The 18,599-nt window shown below is 45.1% G+C and overlaps 1 non-coding gene across 1 annotated transcript; it reads right to left on the bottom strand.

The window, feature by feature from the left end:
• Positions 1–14,770: 14,770 nt before the first annotated feature.
• On the bottom strand, positions 14,771–14,843 carry trnak-uuu (transfer RNA lysine (anticodon UUU)). Its single transcript has one exon. It is a non-coding gene; the product is annotated as a tRNA-Lys (tRNA).
• Positions 14,844–18,599: the final 3,756 nt, after the last annotated feature.

Below are 18,599 nucleotides of genomic sequence, written 5' to 3'. Positions count from 1 at the left end.
AAAACATCCCGCAGAACTCCAGTGGACAACTGACCTTCCTAATGCCTGCCCCCAACCAAGCCTCAGGCCACCGACCATCAAGGGCGCTACTCGGCGCCAAGCTTGTGGCCAACATCTCGCCGAAGGCAATACAGCAGTGCCCGGTCTCCAGTCATCTTGGACCCCCTTGCCACTGGACCAAGACCTTGCTCAACTAAGCCCGTGTGGTTGCTGGTGTGAAGTGGCCACCCCACGTTAAAAGAACTCAAGCGCAGGCATCTTCCACTTCGATAACATGAAGTTTTGGACCTGGAACGTCAGGACCCTCATGGACACCTCCAACAGCGACAGGCCGGAACGCCGCACCGCCATAGTTGCCCGGAAACTTAGACGTTTTGACATCGACATGGTTGCCCTAAGCAAGACCAGGTGGGCAGGGGAAGGCCAGCTCAAGGAACAAGGTGGTGGTTACATCTTTGCCTGGAAAGGAAAACCAGAGGAAGAACGCCGCCTTCACGGAGTCGGCTTCACCATCACAAATGAGCTGGTCGACCACCTCAAAGACTCCCCCTGCGGGGTTAATGAACGCCACATAACTCTTCGACTCAACCTATCCCGGAACCAATGCACCACAGTCATCAGTGCGTACGCCCAACACTCGATGCAATGGATGAGACCAAAGAGGGTTTTCACACAAACCTCGAAACGTCCCTGTCCCGTGTCCCCGCGGGTGACAAACTGATCCTCCTAGGTGACTTCAACGCTAGGGTCGGCAAGGATACAGACCTCTGGGGAGGCGTGATTTGCAGAGAGTGGGTAGTGAAAGCCAACTCCAGTGATACCCTACTCCTGACAAAATGTCTAGAACATGAACTTGTCATCACCAACACCTTGTTCAGGCAGAGGGACAAATACAAGGCATCGTGGCAACACACTCGCTCCGAACACTGGCACCTGCTCGACTATATCATCGTCCGAGCCAGGGATGGCAAGGATGTGCGCATCACCCACGCTATTACAGGAGCTGATGACTGCTGGACGGATCACCACCTAATCCGATCCATCATCGACATTAACATAACCCCAAAACGGAAGGGACAGCAGAAGCAGTGCCGGAAAAAAGTAAATGCCGGGGCACTTAAAGACCCAGCTAGAGAGCCCATTACAGTCAGTGCCTCACAGCTAACCTGGCGTGCCTTGATGACCCTGAGATGCTGAAAGCCCACAGCACTTGGTCTGCCCTCCAGGCCTCTATAACCAGTGCCTGTGAAGAGACACTTGGTCACTCAATCAGAAAACACCAGGACTGGTTTGATGAGAATGATCAGGAGATCCAAGAACTAATAGATAGCAAACACAAAGAATTTCTGAGCCTCAAGCAACAACCCAACTCGGGAGCAGCAAAGCAACATTACAGGCAGCTCAAGGCTGAGGTCTAACAAAAAACCCGGGACCTAAAGAACAGGTGGTGGATGGAGAAAGCGCAGGAGATACAACAACTGGCCGACAGCCACAATATGCGAGGATTATTATTCGCAGTCAAGGCCACCTACCGTCCAAAGTGTATTCGTGTGAGGGGCTGTATTCGTTTGAGGAAGTCTATTAGCTTGAGGTGCTCAAAACTTTTCAGATACTGTATTCATTTGAGGTGTGTTAGTTTGATGAACTGTATTTGTTTGAGGATCCATGGAAACAAATTCCACAATGTAATTGGTAACTCAATGGACAGAGATGAGCAGGGCTGCCCCATCTCAGAGTGTAGCAGAGCAGTCCTGAGAGGGCATTCTATCATTTGGTATTTCATTACTAAATGGAGAGAGCAGCTTGAAGGATTTTACCGAAAAAATATGTGAACAGGAGATGGTGTTTGAAGGAACTCCACCGTTGCTGTAGAATACAGCTTCAAACTTTCCTGAGTTAATTAATGCCATTGGAATTGTCCAGTTTTTGGTGTTTTACAATTCAATCTCAGCGGCAACTATGACCCATCATAACAGGGACATACCTTGGCTGACGTAACCTGTTTGTGCAAATTTTAAAATAAAACTATTTTGAACGATGTTGCAACCTCACTATCCCCGTGGTCATCCTGCAAGGTATAAATTAAAGGCCCTGGGAATGTATCGCCTCAGATTTTCATTCAGGGAGATTGCCTACAGCACGAAGTGGCAGACCGCTTCACACAGAAAATGGATCAAATATTTTACAATGTAAGAAAAATTTACCATGTGATCCTTGCTGACATTGGCGTTCCTGGTAAGTGATTTTTTGCCATTGAAGTTGTGTAAATGTGTGTGTGCGCTGGTCTCCGATTTTACTCTGTGACCGATCTGCTGACTGCTGTTATACAGACATCCTATCAGTGGGGTCATTCAAATTTCCAGAATTCCCACTGCCGTTTTATTCAATTGCCTCAATTGAAAATGAACCTCTGTTTGTAACTCATAAGCTCGCTGAGTTATCAAGTTGTTGCATTTAGTGGAACATCGTTGAATCAAACCTCAGTGCTGGTATTTCTCTGATAGAATGCAATAGCGGGAGAGTACTGAGTGTGGGTCACTAACTGGTGTGGAACACCGTACTCCAGTGATCATGTATTACCAGGAGTATGTGTCACTGTAGGATATACTGAGTGTGGGTCACTAACCGGGGTGGAACAAGTGGTTCTATTTTGAAATAATAGTTTGATGTGACTGATCTCTCCACTCCATAGAACTTGTTTTACGGATGTTCTTATGTTCTTACATAATCGATGGCTACGGGGAATATTTTTACTGTTGGTATAAGGTGTTTAGTAAAGCAAGTATCAAGTGAAATGCATTGATGGAGCTCTGTTTCATATTGAGCTGCACCATCAGAAATATGTTAACTATTTACTGACATGTAAAGAGCAGGACAGCACAGTTACAGTATTGCATAGAAACATAGAAACATAGAAAATAGGTGCATGAGTAGGCCATTTGGCCTTCGACACTGCACCACCATTCAATATGATCATGGCTGATCATTCACCTCACTACCCCATTCCTGCTTTCTCTCCATACCCCTTGATCCCTTTCGCCGTAAGGGCCATATCTAACTCCATTTTGAATATACCTAATGCACTAGACTCAACAACTCTCTGCGGTAGAGAATTGCACAGGTTCACAATTCTCTGAGTGAAGAAGTTTCTCATCATCTCGGTCCTAAATGGCTTACCCCTTATCCTTAGACTGTGGTCCCTGGTTCTGGACTTCCCCAAAACCTGGAACATTCTTCCTGCATCCAACCTGTCTAATCCCGTCAGAATTTGATATGTTTATATGAGATCCCCTCTCATTCTTCTAAATTCCAGTGAATATAAGCCTAGTCGATCCAGTCTTTCTTCATATGTAGTCCTGCCATCCCGGGAATCAGTCTAGTGAACCTTCGCTGCACTCCCTCAATAGCAAGAATGTCCTTCCTCAGATTAGGAGACCAAAACTGTACACAATATTCAAGGTGTGGCCTCACCAAGGCCCCGTACAACTGCAGTAAGACCTCCCTACTCCTATACTCAATTCCTCTCGCTATGAAAGACAACATGCCATTTGCCTTCTTCACCGCCTGCTGTACCTGCATGCCAATTTTCAATGACTGATGTACCATGACACCCAGGTCTCGTTGCTCTTTTCCTAATCTGTCACCATTCAGATAATATTCTGCCTTTCTGCTTTTGCCACCAAAGTGGATAACCTCATATTTATCTACGTTATACTGCATTTGCCATGAATTTGCCCACTCACCTAAACTGTCCAAGTCACCCTGCAGCCTCTGAACATCCTCCTCACAGCTCACACAGCTTAGTGTCATCTGCAAACTTGGAGATATTACATTCAATTCCTTCGTTTAAATCATTAATGTATATTGTATTTAGCTGGGGTCCCAGCACTGAACCTTGCGATACCCCACTAGTCACTGCCTGCCATTCTGAAAAGGACCCGTTAATTCCTACTCCTTCCAGACTGTTTACAACCTTGGTTTCTGTTAGATCTCTTAATGTTTCCTTCTAAAATTTGTTGATGTGTTTCGTCACATGCCCGGACTAGTAGCTTCCACACAAATTTACACCAACCCGCGTTCCATCGTGGCCACAATGGAAGTCTGGTTTTAGTAGGTTAGTTAACCTTATTCCAATTTAATCCAAATCAATATCTTAGTTCAACCAGTAAACAACCTTTCCTTAAGCATAACATACCCCTGTGCCACGTACAGACGGTCTGCTGGGACCTGCAAGGTGTCTCACCTGTGGGACAGCAGCTACAGCCGCCTGGTTGCAACAACATTTAATCAACATAAACAAACAATATAAAAGTAAAACAATTACAACAAATAGCCATTCAGTGGCTCCACGCCACAAAGTGAATGATGGGGGTTGCTTAAGTTTTTCTACCTCCTTTTGGATATAAGTGGGTAATTTCTTCGGAGCTATCTGGGATATATGTGCAACACTCAGTTCCGAGTAGGGCGCAAGTACCTCCCTTTTCAGCCAGGATGTAATCAAGGGCCAGTCTATTCTGCAGGGCTATTGTGCGGATTGCTACCATTTCTGCATTGATTTTAACTAGGGCCGCTGAGGTATCATTGGCTACTCGTTCCACAACGGATGCCATGTTAATGGATTCCCTTGCCAGTTTGGCGGTCCCATACCCAGGGATCAGAATGGCAAAGAACCTCTCTGTTTCTGTGATAACTCTCTTAGGACGGTGTAAATGTTCCGACAGTGACTTTAAATGATACATATAAGGCACAATGTAGGCTAAATAGCAGGATCCAGTCCAATTCTGGGGCAGCCAAGGGTAGGCCTTGTGGCCACACACCAAATGGGTGCTATTATATGCAATGAAGGTCAGCTGTTTCTTTGTCAGCAACACTCCGGGCCCTGTCCAGGCTTTTCCATCTGTTTTATTCAGAATCCCCGTTACGTTATAAATTCCCACATCGGCCCAGTTTGGATGGTTCCGTGGCTTGATTATATTATAATTCCGGGAGCAGTTACTATACCCCATATTTTGGTCTCCTTTGATGTTTCTAATCAGACAGACCGATTCCCCCGGTCTTCCTATTCCCGTTGTATTAGTGATAACAAAAAATGGGGGCCGTTTGGAATTATTGTAGCACGGTTGGTATCCCCCTTCAAAGGTAGTCAGATTGTAACCTGCTGACTTCCATTTACGTGCCCAGTTTTCCGTATCCTGAAACGCATTGCCTGTTTTATTATCCACTCAGCCATTTCCGAGATATTCAAGGGAACTGGCCTCAAGGGAATCCCTTTGAGTGAATAGGAATATGTGTACACATCCAACAACTAGAAATGTTACCTTGTTTGGCATAAATGTATGACATATATAAAAAGGTATTTATATGTAATTCCCTTGCTACCCTACTATTTCCCTTTGGTGCAGAAGGTCGGCTAGTAAGAAGTAGGCCTATGCCTAGAATACCTACAATCAATAATACAGTAAATTTATACATTTTCGCAAAAAGTAATTCTCCTTATTAGATTTCAGCTTCAGTTATGGGTGCTCGTTTAACGTGTGAAACGTGGATCCAGGCTTTCTTTCCTTGGACTTTAACAGCTGCCTGGGTGGTCAATAACACTTGATAAGGTCCCTCTCACTTGGCACCCATAGGTTCTTTATGCAACTTTTTCACATACACCCAGACTCCCGGGATGATGTCGTGTCCTCTTCAGGTGGATTACCCCAAGCTGCCAATACCTGTCGGGAAACAGAACTAATAGCATTGGTTAAGTTCTGACAGTATGATAACAAAGTGTCACTCATTAAGTGAACATCAGCTTTCCGTAAATCGATAGTTCCTGGCAGCGACATGGGTCTTCCTGTTATAATTTCAAATGGGCTTAGACCTGTAGTTCTGTTCGGGGTTGCGCTAATGCTACATAGCACTATTGGTAGTGCCTGGGGCCATGGTGTTCCTTCTTGGTGATATTTGGCAAGCTGTTGTTTCAGAGTTCGATTCATTCATTCTACTTGGCCTGATGATTGTGGATGATAAGGACAGTGTAAATCCCACGTAATGTTCAGTAACCTACAGACTTCTTGGCATACAGCACCTGTGAAGTGTGTTCCCTGATCTGAGTCAATGCTACTCGGGACTCCCCATCGGGGAATGTAATCCTTACACAAGACCTTTGCAGTGTGATTGGCTGTGGCTCTTTTAGTTGGGATAGCTTCTACCCATCTGGAGAATCTGTCGACCATGACAAGAATGTTAGTGCATCCTTGGCATGAAGGAAGAGATATATAATCAACCTGCAGATGCTGGAATGGTCCGACAGGGGCAGGGGGCCTCAGTTGGGGCATTACCGTGATGGGTCCAGAATTATTTTTCTGACAGACCACACAGCGGTCTGTTACCAGCTGGGCATGTTTTTTAAATCCCCGACCCCACCTGCTTTTCTGGAACCATGCCGTCATCTGTTGTGAGGCCAAGTGTCCCCACGAGTGGATCTGTTGGGCTAAAAAAGGCATAAGCGCTTGTGGCGCGACTGGCTTGTCGGTAACTCTTTGTCTCCAGACACCATCTTCGCATAGCTTAATTCCTGCCTCAATCCATGTCCATTTTTCCTCTTGGGAGCACTCGCCTTGCATTGTTTGAAGGTCTCGTGTCAGAGTCCTGAGTGCTTTCAATCTGCACATCTGTGTTGGTTCTTCTGGAGGAACGCCCTGTGAGGCGGCATCTTTAGCTGCCTGGTCGGCTAGGGCATTTCCCTGTGCTTCTGTGGTATTTTCCTTGGTATGGGCCTTACACTTCAGGATGGACACTTCCTGAGGTAATTGTATGGCCTCCAGTAAGTCTCGGACTTCTTTTCCATTTCAGATAGGTGTACCAGCAGCAGTGAGGAATCCTCTTTTTCGCCATAACATACCAAAGTCGTGAGCGACTCCAAAAGCATAACGCGAATCTGTGTAGACATTAGCTGTCTGTCCTTCTGCTATTCGACATGCTTCTGACAGGGCCCGTAACTTGGTCTGTTGTGCTGACGTTCCTGAGGGTAAACATCCTTTTTCCACTACCTCATATAAGGTTGTAACTGCCCATCCTGCTTTTCTGGTACCATTGTCAACAAAGGAGGAACCATCTGTAAACAGGATGAGGTCTGGGTTGTGCAGAGGCTCCTCTGCTGCTCAGGCTGCTTCTTCTGTTTCTTTTAAAATCTCCACGCAGTCATGCTCTTCACATTCTCCCCCCTCTTGCTCCTCGATTCTGACATCGGGCGCATAGTTGCAGGATTAACCGGGCTGGCCCGGACAATATGGAGATTAGGAGCTTCCAAAACTGCTGTCCAGCGGGTCCATCTTGCTGCTGTCACCTGAGACATTTTATTCATAGACAGCAAAGCGTGTACGGTGTGGGGACACTTGACAATCAGCTTTTGGTTGAGGACTAGACCCGCAATGGTCATTACCGCTCGACATGTAGCTTCCATAGCCCTTAGGCAACTTCCCCATCCGAGGGCTACCGCATCCAGTTTTGCCGAATAATAGCCAATATGTCTTTGCCGATCCCCATGTTCTTGTGTCAGTATAGCTGTCATATATCCTTCTTTCTCATGAACAAACAGGGTAAATGGCTTACCACTGTCGGGGATTCCCAGAGCCAGTGCCGAACACAAAGCCTTTTTCAAACTCAGGAAGGCCTCTTGCTGTTCCTTAGTGAGGGTGATGGCTTCTTTAGAGGCACGTTTCCCCTTTAAAATATCATTCAATGACTGAGCAAGCTGTGTGAAGGAGTCAATCTAATTTCTGTTAAAGTTACACAATCCCAAAAAAGACCTTAGTTCCTGAATAGTGGTGGGTTTTTTCGCAGCCCGAATGGCTGCAGTTCTATCCTGGGTAAGTTCTCTCTTTCCTTGTGAAATCTTTTGTCCCAGGTATACAACCTCTTCTTGGGATATTTGTGCTTTGCCGATCGATGCTGGCTTTATGTCCTTTCAGCCGAAGGTGATCCAGCAAAGCTCGTAAATCTTGTTCATGCTGTTCTTCCGTGTTTGAAGCTAGCAGGATATCGTCGACATATTGGATGACTGTGGATGACAGGGGAGGTAATTCTCGCAAATGGCTTTGTAAAGCCATGTGGAATACCGTAGGGCTGTTGTGGAAACCCTGCGGTAACCGGGTCCAAGTATACTGTTGTCCTTGGACAGTGAAAGCAAACCACTGTCGAACCTCCGGTGCCAGAGGCACCGACCAAAATCCGTTGGCCATATCTATAACCGAGAAATATTTATGTTCCGATTTGAGGGCATTAAAAATGGTGGAAGGATCTGCGACCAAAGGAGCTTTTTGATCAATACACTGGTTAGCTTTCCTATAATCGACAGTCAAACACCAAGTCTTATTAGATTTCTGTACCGGCCACATAGGGCTATTGGAGGAGCTATGCGTTTTAATAAGCACCCCTTGTTTCTCCAATTGCTGAATAACCGGTAAGATTCCCGCGATGGCAGTTGGACTGATGGGATACTGTTTAGTGCATGGAGACTTGGTCCCTGTAAATGACGCAGGCTCCATCTGGAGTAGGCCACAATCGTTCTTATCTTTAGCCCATATCGGGTGTTCCTTCAATTCTTCTTTCTTCAAAGTTCTAATTGACCATGTCACCCGACCATCCTCAAAATGCAACGATGAATCTACTTGGATTAGAACGTCCATTCCCAAAAGGGGTTGATCTACTGGGCCTATCCAGACCGGCGTGATTAGTTCATGTGGACCCAGCCCTATAAGTACCGATGTTGTCCTTTTAATTTCCATTTTATGGCCCCCAACTCCATACCATCCAACGGCAAAAAGTCTCCGTATTGTACGGGTAAGCATGTTAATTCCACCCCTGTGTCTAAAAGACAGTCCACATCCTTATCGCCCACCCTCACAGTTATATATAGCCCATCTCCCCTTTGTTGTATTAGTGCGAGGAGGGGGGCCAGGGTGGGCTCGAATCGTTTTTTGCTATCCCAAGTAACTCCTTCTGTTGTTGTATTGTCAGTCGCTTAAATGTTTCTATGAGGTCGTTATCTTGTGACAAGCCTGGCTTGTTGGCTGAATTGTATCCCTGGCTGTGTCCTCTTCCCCAGCCACGACCTTTCTGTTTTGCCCTGCACGTCTTGGCCCAGTGACCTTCTTTCCCACAATAATGACATTTTCCGGGTAATTTTCCTAATAACTGTTTATCGGAATCCTGGGATTTCCATCCCATAGCCTGTACAGCTCGGACTTTAGCTCCCATATCCCGATCTAGTTGGTTACATCGATCCACCAATGCTGCAAAGGTAGTTCCTCTACCTTCCCAGTCCGGTAACACTACCTTAAGCATTTTGGACAGTTCTGGCTTTAGACCTGCCACGAAAGCTGCTTTCAGGGGTCCAAACGCTTGTTCATCCATTTCCTCATCCATATTATTCATACCCGAATGTTCTAGCCACGTGCATCTAAACCACTCGTCATACTCCAGGACCTCCTCTGTTCCTTTCTGTTGGCAGGCTGCAATTTTTCCCCAGTCTGTCTTAGCTGGACTGAAGGCTTGCAGCCAGTGTTTAATCGCCTCCCATCCTGCATCTAATTCTTGCTCATTCTGCCCCAAAGCTTCATCTACCTTGTCGTGCAATTTTCTTCCCTGTGTTTTTGGCACCATTATGGTCAAAATTTGCACTCCGTCCCAGGGATGAAGTTGATATATATTTCTTAAGCGGTCCAATTGGTCCCACGTTTTTACTCCCCCTTTCTTTGGATTGGGCAATTCCTTGGACCATTTATCAATTTTCTCTGGGTCTGCCGGAGCATGAACTAAGTATTCTTCGTACACCCTTCTCTTTGTTTTTTTGGTTCTGCCCTCATCCGCAGTCTCTTCTGATTTGACTACAACTCGTCTTTTTTTAAACGGGGCAAAGCGCATCCCTAATTCATCATCCTCCGACACTGTATTGTCGGAGGATTCAGAATCCGTATTTATTCCTCGGTCGTGTCTTCGGGTTTGCGCTTTTAATTTATCCAAACATGGGTACCCTGGGAATTGATCAATACATTTTCCTTTTCCTATTACTGTCTCTTGACCTAATGATTTTTTCCATTCTTTAATTTCACCTTTAAGATCTTCAACTTCCGCTTCCAGCTTTTCAAGTTCAAGCTTTTTCTGTCGCAGCTGTGCACAAACAGCTTGCAATTGATCCTTTGTACTGGTCAGTTCTCGATCATGTTGGGAACGCATTATAATTTCATTCCGGTTTTGAATCTGGCCCATAACCGCTAGGGACCATCTAGTTCGCTCTTTATTTTTCATATGGGTCGTTTTTCCCCAGACCCTTTTAATCCCGTCCAAGGACCATTGTCCTTTGGAGGTTCCGTACTTTTGTTCGAACTTAATACAGGTTTTAGATAAGTTGAATTGTTGCTCTATGTATTCTTTCAACTGTTCGAGAATTAAATCTCGCGAAACTTCAGGTGGTGCCTGCCCACCTTTAACAGTTGTAGGCAATTCTTTGCTCTTATCTCCTGCTGCCATAATTTCTTTACTGGGGTCTCGAGTCGTAGGCTTTCCAGCCGATCAATAGGTCGGTGATTAATTAACTAACACACCGCCGAAGTTTAGACGTCTATGGGACCTCGAGCCGACTACCAACCGGAGGGTTCGCAAACCGGAGGCTTTCGGAATCGCATAGAAGGAGAGGCGAATTTAGACTTTTGACCGAGGACTTTTTAAAAAGAGGTGTCCTTACCTCAATATGTAGATCCGATGTCCAAAATTCAGTTTCTTTCCTCAGCGATCGTGTTCGTGACACCAAAATGGTTCGATCTCTTAATTTCCAATGAAATACAAACTCCGATGGTAGTTTTAACTTCTTTATTTTGGCAGAGAGCAACAAGCTGCTGGCTGATTGCCAGTTCCTTTGTCTTATTGGGACCACATGGTCAAAATGGCTGTATTTATACCGGGTTCAATTTACAAAAGAGAACTCACCTTCTTTGATCTTATTGGCTAAATTAATAGACTTTTAACCTTTTAATTGGCTCACTACCCAAGGTCCTAAAATGTCAAGTTGATTGATGAGTTAATGCAACATGCCAAACGGCATGTAGTGGCTTTGACTTGGGGGTCTGTGAATTTTCAAAGCCTGTCTAAATGAGCCTGTTTAAATACTCTATCAGTTTCCTAACTGACCGCGAGATGAATTTTCTGACTACATATCCACTCCATCACCAGGACGGCCTATTTCCACCTCCATAACATCGCCTGTCTCCACCCAGGCTTAGCTCATCTGCTGTTCAAAACCTTCATCCAGACTCTTGCTGGCTCAAGACTTGACGACTCCAACTCTGTACTGTCTGGCTTCCCATCTCCCACCCTCCATAAACTTGAGCTCATCCAAAGCTTTGCTGCCCCGTGTCCTAACTTTCAACAAATCCCGGTAACCCATCACGTCTGTGCTCGCTGACCTACATTGGCTCCCGGTCTGGCAACGCCTCGACTTTAAACTTCTCATCCTTGTTTTCAAATCCCTCTATGGTCTCGCCCTTCCCTATCTCTGGAATCTCCTCCAGCTCTAAGATCTCCCAAGATTCCTGAGCTCCTGCAAATCTGGCATCTTGCACATCGCCGAATTTAACCACTCCGCCATTGGTGGCCTGGCTCTAAGCTGCCTCGTCCCTGGAATCCCCTCCGGAAACCTCTCAGTTTGTCTCAAACTCTCTCCTCCTGCCAGATGTTGAATAAAACTTACCTATTTGGCGAAGCTTTTGGTCATCTTTCCAATTATCACCTTGTGTGGCGCGGTGTCATATTGTGTTTGATTGCGCTCCTGTGAAGCACCTTGGGACGTGTTGCTATGATAAAGGCGCTATATAAATGCAAAGTGTTGTTGTGATTGATCTTGCCCTGTCTCCAGTGCTTCCCTGTGCTTTGTATAGTGCGGAGACCATAACTGAGCATAGTTCTCTCAGTGTGAGCTGACCGGAGTCCAGCACAAGTTCAACACAATTTGCAAAGTAGTTACAGCACGGAGACAGGTCACACGGCCCACAGTCTCCATGTCCGTGATCATGCTGCACAGGAGACTCGTCCCACTCTCCTTCATCTAATCCAGTCAAAATATCCTCTTATTCATTTATCCTTCATGTGCTTGTCTCGTGTCCCTTGAAATGCATCTCTTCCATTCGCCTCAATTACTATGTGGGCGAGCGAGATCCGCATTCTAACCACTCAATGATAAACACTCAATCCTGTATTCCCTGTTGGATTTATTGATGACTATCTTAAATCTGTGGCCACTCAATCAGTCCCTCCTGCAAGCATAGAAACATGGAAACATAGAAAATAGGTGCAGGAGTAGGCCATTCGGCCCTTCGAGCCTGCACCACCATTCAATAAGATCATGGCTGTTCATTCACCTCAGTACCCGTTTCCTGCTTTCTCTCCATACACCTTGATCACTTTTGCCGTAAGGGCCATATCTAACTCCCTCTTGAATATATCCAATGAACTGGCATCAACAACTCACTGCGGCAGGGAATTCCACAGGTTAACAACTCACTGCGTGAAGGAATTTCTCCTCATCTCAGTCCTAAATGCCCTACCCCTTATCCTAAGACTGTGTCCCCTGGTTCTGGACTTCCCCAACATCGGGAACATTCTTCCCGCATCTACCTTGTCCCGTCCCGTCAGAATCTTATACATTTCTATGAGATGCCCTCTCATCCTTCAAAACGCCAGTGTATAACGGCCCAGTTATCCAGTCTCTCCTCATATGTCAGTCCAGCCATCCCTGGAATCAGTCGAGTGAACCTTCGCTGCACTCCCTCGATAGCAAGAACGTCCTTCCTCAGATTAGGAGACCAAAACTGAACACAATATTCCAGGTGAGGCCAGGTGAAGCAGAAACATCTTCTCTACGTCCTCCTTATCAGATAAGTTCATCATCTTAAAGACCTCTGTCAGGTCACCCCTCAGTCTATACTTTTCTAAAAGGAAGTATTGCAGGCTGTTCAATCTTTGCCGATAGCTGTAACCTCTCAGTTCTGGTATCATTCCAGTAAATTCTTTGTGCACCGTCTCCAGTGCCTCTCTACCCTTTTTATAAGAGGAGACCACAGATGTTCGCAGTGCACCAAGTGTGGTCTAACCAAGTTTCGATACAAGTTTAACAAAACTTCTCTGCTTTACACTTCAATCCTCTTGGAATGAACGGAGTGCTTTCTTTCCTTTTAATGGCCTTATCATCCTCATCATCATAGGCGGTCCCTCGAATGAGGATGACTTGCTTCCACGAGTTCACAGGTGTTTCGATGACGGACGCAATATTCCAGTCCTGAATGCCAATTGACGGGGTGGAAGATGCCTGTGCATGGATTTTTTTGACGTGTGGTGGCCGTTGCACACCAGCCACCACACGGGTTTGACAGAGCGAGGCCTTGGTCCAGTGGCAAGGATTAATCAAGATGACTGGAGACCTGCTCTGCTGCATGGACCGAGCGCACATATATCGCAGTGTGGGCTGGCCCGTGCTGCCCCTGGGCCCTCGCCTCTTCTGGGCCTGTTAGTGATTGATGTATCTGTGCCTCCACATCACTCTGTCCCTCAACATTATTTCTGCACTTATTTTCCAAGGAGTATGAGAGCGCTTTAATCTTCCTGTTATAAAAGCCCTACCTCACACTTCTCTCAATTGAAGTTTAGTTGCGAATCGTACGAGTTTATTACCATCTGCACGTATTTTTTCGCAGTCCACCTCTGTATTAACTATAAATTAAATTGTGGTGGAGTCATAAATATTGAAATTGTACTTCTGATTCACGAGTCCACATTGTTTATGTAAACTATGAATACCAGAGCTCCCAGCACCGATCCCTGTGGAAAAGCACATCCCGAAATTTACCAACTTCATTACCTTTGAATTCCATAGCCTTAGAATTAAACCCCATTTCAGTGTTAGCATTTGAAATGCTTTGCTGAGCTGTGACATCACATTTATTTGTTCATCGATATAACTAGATTCTTTTGCTCTTCTGCACCATTCACTTTCTCATATTCTCTGGTATCGGTGATTATAGAGTCATAGAATGAGACAGCACAGAGGGAGGCCATTCAGCCCATCTTCTCTGTGGCAGTTCTTTGGTCGAGCTGTGAAATTAATCTCCCTCCTCTGCTCCGTCCCCCGTCATTTATTGATTTAAGATCAAGTCCTCTTTGAATGTTATTGTTGAATCTGCTTCCAGCACCATCCCACCATATTGCAGATCAAAAAAACTCACTGTGTAGAATAGGAGCTTTCTCGTGTCGTCTCTGGTGATGTTCCCAATCACAGTAAATCTGTGCCGCTGGTTACCGACACTTCTGCTACTGGAAACAGTTGCGCTTTATACACATTGTCAAATCTACTCAGCATTATGAACACCTCGATGAAATCCCCTCGACAAGGTCCTATCAAACACTCCCAGGGCAGGTATAGCACGGGTTGGATACAGAGTAAAGCTCCCTTTACACTGTCCCATCAAACACTCACAGGGCAGGTACAGCACGGGGTTACATATAGAGTAAAGCGCCCTCTACACTGTCCCATCAAACTCTCCTAGGGTCCAAGTCGCTGCTTTTCTCAATGAAGACGACACTTGAAAGCAGTGTCATTAGAAAATACCCTCTATTGTAAAGAATAATCGGGCTGTGACAAATCTTCAAGATACGTTCATGAGATCAGCGTGAAAGACTCATCTTTCATATGGTTGCCTGAAAGAGACAATTGAGAATTTTGATTTAAAAGCAACGCCCAAATAGGGACTTGAACCCTAGACCCTCAGATTAAAAGTCTGATGCTCTACCGACTGAGTTATCCACGCTCCTGTACCAAAGCTAACACTGTGACCCTCAGGCTGACATTGCACGTTACATCATTCACATTATTCTACACACCCACACTTCACAAATACCCTCTGGTTACACACCCTTCGACTACTGGAAACAATTTCTCTTTATTTAGCTCGCAAAACCATTCATCATTTTCTCGACTGCCATGGGATCTTTTATGTCCACTTGAGGATAACAAACCCCAGCTTCATTTAATCATATATTACATAGGATTACATAGGATATAGGGCACAGAAACAGGCCAGTCAGCCAAACCAGTCCATGCCGGCGTTTATGCTCCACTCGAGCCTCCTCCCGTCTTTCCTCATCCAAATCTATCAGCATAACCCTCTATTCCCTTCTCCCTCATACGCTTCTCCAACTTCCCCTTAAATGCATCTATACTATTCGCTTCAACCACTCCCTGTGGTAGCAAGTTCCACATTCTCACCAGTCTTTGGGTGAAGAAGGTTCTTCTGAATTCCCGATTGGATTGCTTGGTGACTATCTTATTTTGGAGGCCTCTGGTTATGCTCTTCCCCACAAGTGGAAATATTTTCTCTGCATCCACTCTTATCAAAACATTTCATAATTTTAAAGATATCTTTTAGGTCACCCCTCAGCCTTCTTTTTTCAAGAGAAAAGCGATCCAGACTCTCCATCCTTTCCTGATATACATGCCCTCGTGTAGAAGAACTATAGCAATATTTAGTAGGAGATTATTCAGCCCACCGTCTCCATGCCAGCCGACAAAAAGCTATCCTGTCTAATCCCACTTTCCAACTCAGTCCGTACCATTGCAGGTTACAGCACTTCAAATGTGTATTCAAGTACCATTTAAATGGTGGTGAGGGTTTCTGCCTCTGCCACCCTTTCAGGAAGTGAGTTCCAGATCCCCATCACCCACTGGGTGAAGATATTTCTTCTCAAATTCCCTCTAAACCGCCAATGAATTCATTTATATTTATGCCCTTTCCTTATTGACTCCTCTGCTCAGGGAAACAGGTCTTTCCTATCCACTATATCTAGGCCCCTGATAATTTTATGCACCTCAATAAGGTCTCCCTTCAGCCTCCTCTGTTCCAAAGAAAACAAACCGCACCCATCCAATCTTTCCTCATAGCTAAAATTCTCCATTCCAGTTCGCACCTCATGAATCTCCTCTGTGCCCTCTCCAGTGCAATCACATCTTTCCTGCAATGTGATGATCAGAACTGCACACAATACTCCAGCTGTGGTCTAACCAGTGTTTTAAACAATTCAAGCATAACCTCCCTGCTCTTATATTCTGTGCCTCAGCTATTAACAGCGAATATTCCGTATACCTTCCCAACCATCTTATCTACCTGCCCTGCGAACCTTCAGGGATCTGTGGACATACATTCCAAGGTCCCTCTGTTCCTCTACACTTCTCAGTGTCCTACCATTTAATGTGCCTTGCCTTGTTAGCCCTCCCCAAATGCATTACCTCACATACCTATCGATTGAACAGTTTGAAGAATGGCATTTCTTGACCAGTTTTTGAAGTTCAACATATTAATATATTTCATGGGCATCAGACTGAACTTTCTGAAGCTGCTATATGGTGAAGGAAAGGGTGTACAGTATAGCAGAAAAAAACATTGTTGTTAATATCTTTCATGGTGACTTTAATATCTTCAGCTAAAAACTAGTGAAGGAATGACTGCATGGTCCAAACGAATGAATACCAGGTTGTAAACCTGTGTAATGTTGAATACATCCACGAATGGAGCATCAGGATTTATTATGAGGGTCTCGGTTCCAAGTCTCTGTGTGACTGCTGCTTTTCTCAATGAAGATAACATACAATTTACACTTGAAAACGGTGACATTAGAAAATACCCTGCCAACAGAATCAGCTTACTTGAAAAATGTTAAATGTATAAAGAAAATGTTTGAAAATGTATTATATTTCTAAATCAACTGTTGTGGCAAACATTCAGCACAGATTAATAAGTTTTATTGAGACACCAAAACTGATCATCTCAAAATATTCATGTATCAGGGGTTGCATGAAGGATAGAATTAGTCATATCGAAAATACCGCTCAATGTACCGTAAAGCTCCGCCATTAGAAAATACCCTCCATGTGAAAGAAAAATCGGGATATGGCAAATCTTTGAGATCTGCATGAAAGGCTTGTCTTTCGTGGGGTTGCCTGAAAGGGAGAATTTTTAAATGCAGTAACTAAATAAGGATTTGGACCGAGGACCCAAAAATTAAAATCTGATGCTCTACCCACTGAGCTATCTCGGCTCACAGGTGAGATGCACACAGCGACCTTCACTGGTTGACAATGAACATAAGAACATAAGAAATAGGAGCAGGCGTAGGCCATACGGACCCTCGAGTCTGCTCCGCCATTTGCCAAAAGCTACCCAGCCTAATCCAACTTTCCAGCTCTTAGTCCGTAGCCCTGTATTTACGCCAAGTCAATTGCATATCCAAGTACCTTTAAATGTGGTGAGGGTTTCTCCCTTTCCCACTTTTACAAACAATGAGTTCCAGACCCCCACAACCCTCTGGGTGAAAACATTTCTTATCAAATCCCCTCTAAACCTCCGAACGATTACTTTAAATCGTTGCGCCCCTGGTTGTTGACCCCTCTGTTAAGGTAAACAGGTCCTTCCTACCCACTCTATCTAGGCCCCTCATAATGTTATATACCTCGATAAGGTTTCCCCTCAGCCTCCTCTGTTCCAAAGAAAATAACCCCAGCCTATCCAATCTTTCCTCATAGCTAAAATTCTCCAGTCCTGGCAACATCCTGGTAAATCTTCTCTGTACCCTCTCTCGTGCATTAACATCTTTCCTGTAAAGTGGTGACCAGAACTGCACGCAGTACTCCAGCTGTGGCCTAACTGGCATAACCTCCCTGCTCTCATATTCTATGCCTCGGCTAATAAAGAAAAATATCGCGTGTGCCTTCTTATCCACATTATCGTGCTGCCCTGCTACCTTCAGAAATCTGTGAAATACACTCCAAGGTCCCTCTGTTCCTCTGCACTTCTCAGTAACCTGCCATTTAATGTTTATACCCTTGCCTTGTTAGCCCTCCCCAAATACATTACCTCACACTTCTCTGGATTGAATGGCATTAAGAATGGCATTTCTTGACCAGTTTTTGAAGTTCTACATATTAATATATTCCATGGCCTTCAGACTGAACTTTCTGAAGCTGCCAAATGGTAAAGGAAAGGGTGCACAGTATAGCAGAATAAAACATTGTTGTTAATATCTTTCATGATGTCTTTCATATCTTTAGCTAGTCAATTAGTAAAGGAATGATTGTGTTATGTCTTGGATAAAAAGTCAGACCAGATGCTGCAAGCTTAAAGTAAGTGTGGCCGTCGTCATTTATTACAGATCTCAGAGTGCCTCTCCAGCTTGTGAGGCCTTCTTATATACAGGTTCTCCCAAGGGATTGTGGATCCCTTAGGACTCCAGGGGATAAGCACTCTGGTGGTTAGACATGGTAATTACAGGTTTACATACATAACAACACCACCCCCGCCCTCCCCCCCCACCAAAGTCAATAGTGTAACTATTTACAATGTGAGTCGATCTGGGGTCTTCCTTTCCCTGGTTGATTGTCTCGGTGTAAATGCTGGTGTTGGTATGTCATTTGTTGGGCCTTCGCTGGTCTGATGCACAGCTGGCCTTCCTGGACTGCTGGGGGAGGTGAGCCTTGCTGGGCTGCTGCAGGTGATGGGTTCTGCTTCGTGGTC

The sequence above is a fragment of the Pristiophorus japonicus genome, chromosome 9 (assembly GCF_044704955.1).
Source record: "Pristiophorus japonicus isolate sPriJap1 chromosome 9, sPriJap1.hap1, whole genome shotgun sequence".
Classification (NCBI taxonomy): domain Eukaryota; kingdom Metazoa; phylum Chordata; class Chondrichthyes; family Pristiophoridae; genus Pristiophorus; species Pristiophorus japonicus.
Note: the sequence above shows the minus strand (reverse complement) of the source record. Positions and strands in the feature narration are given on the sequence as shown.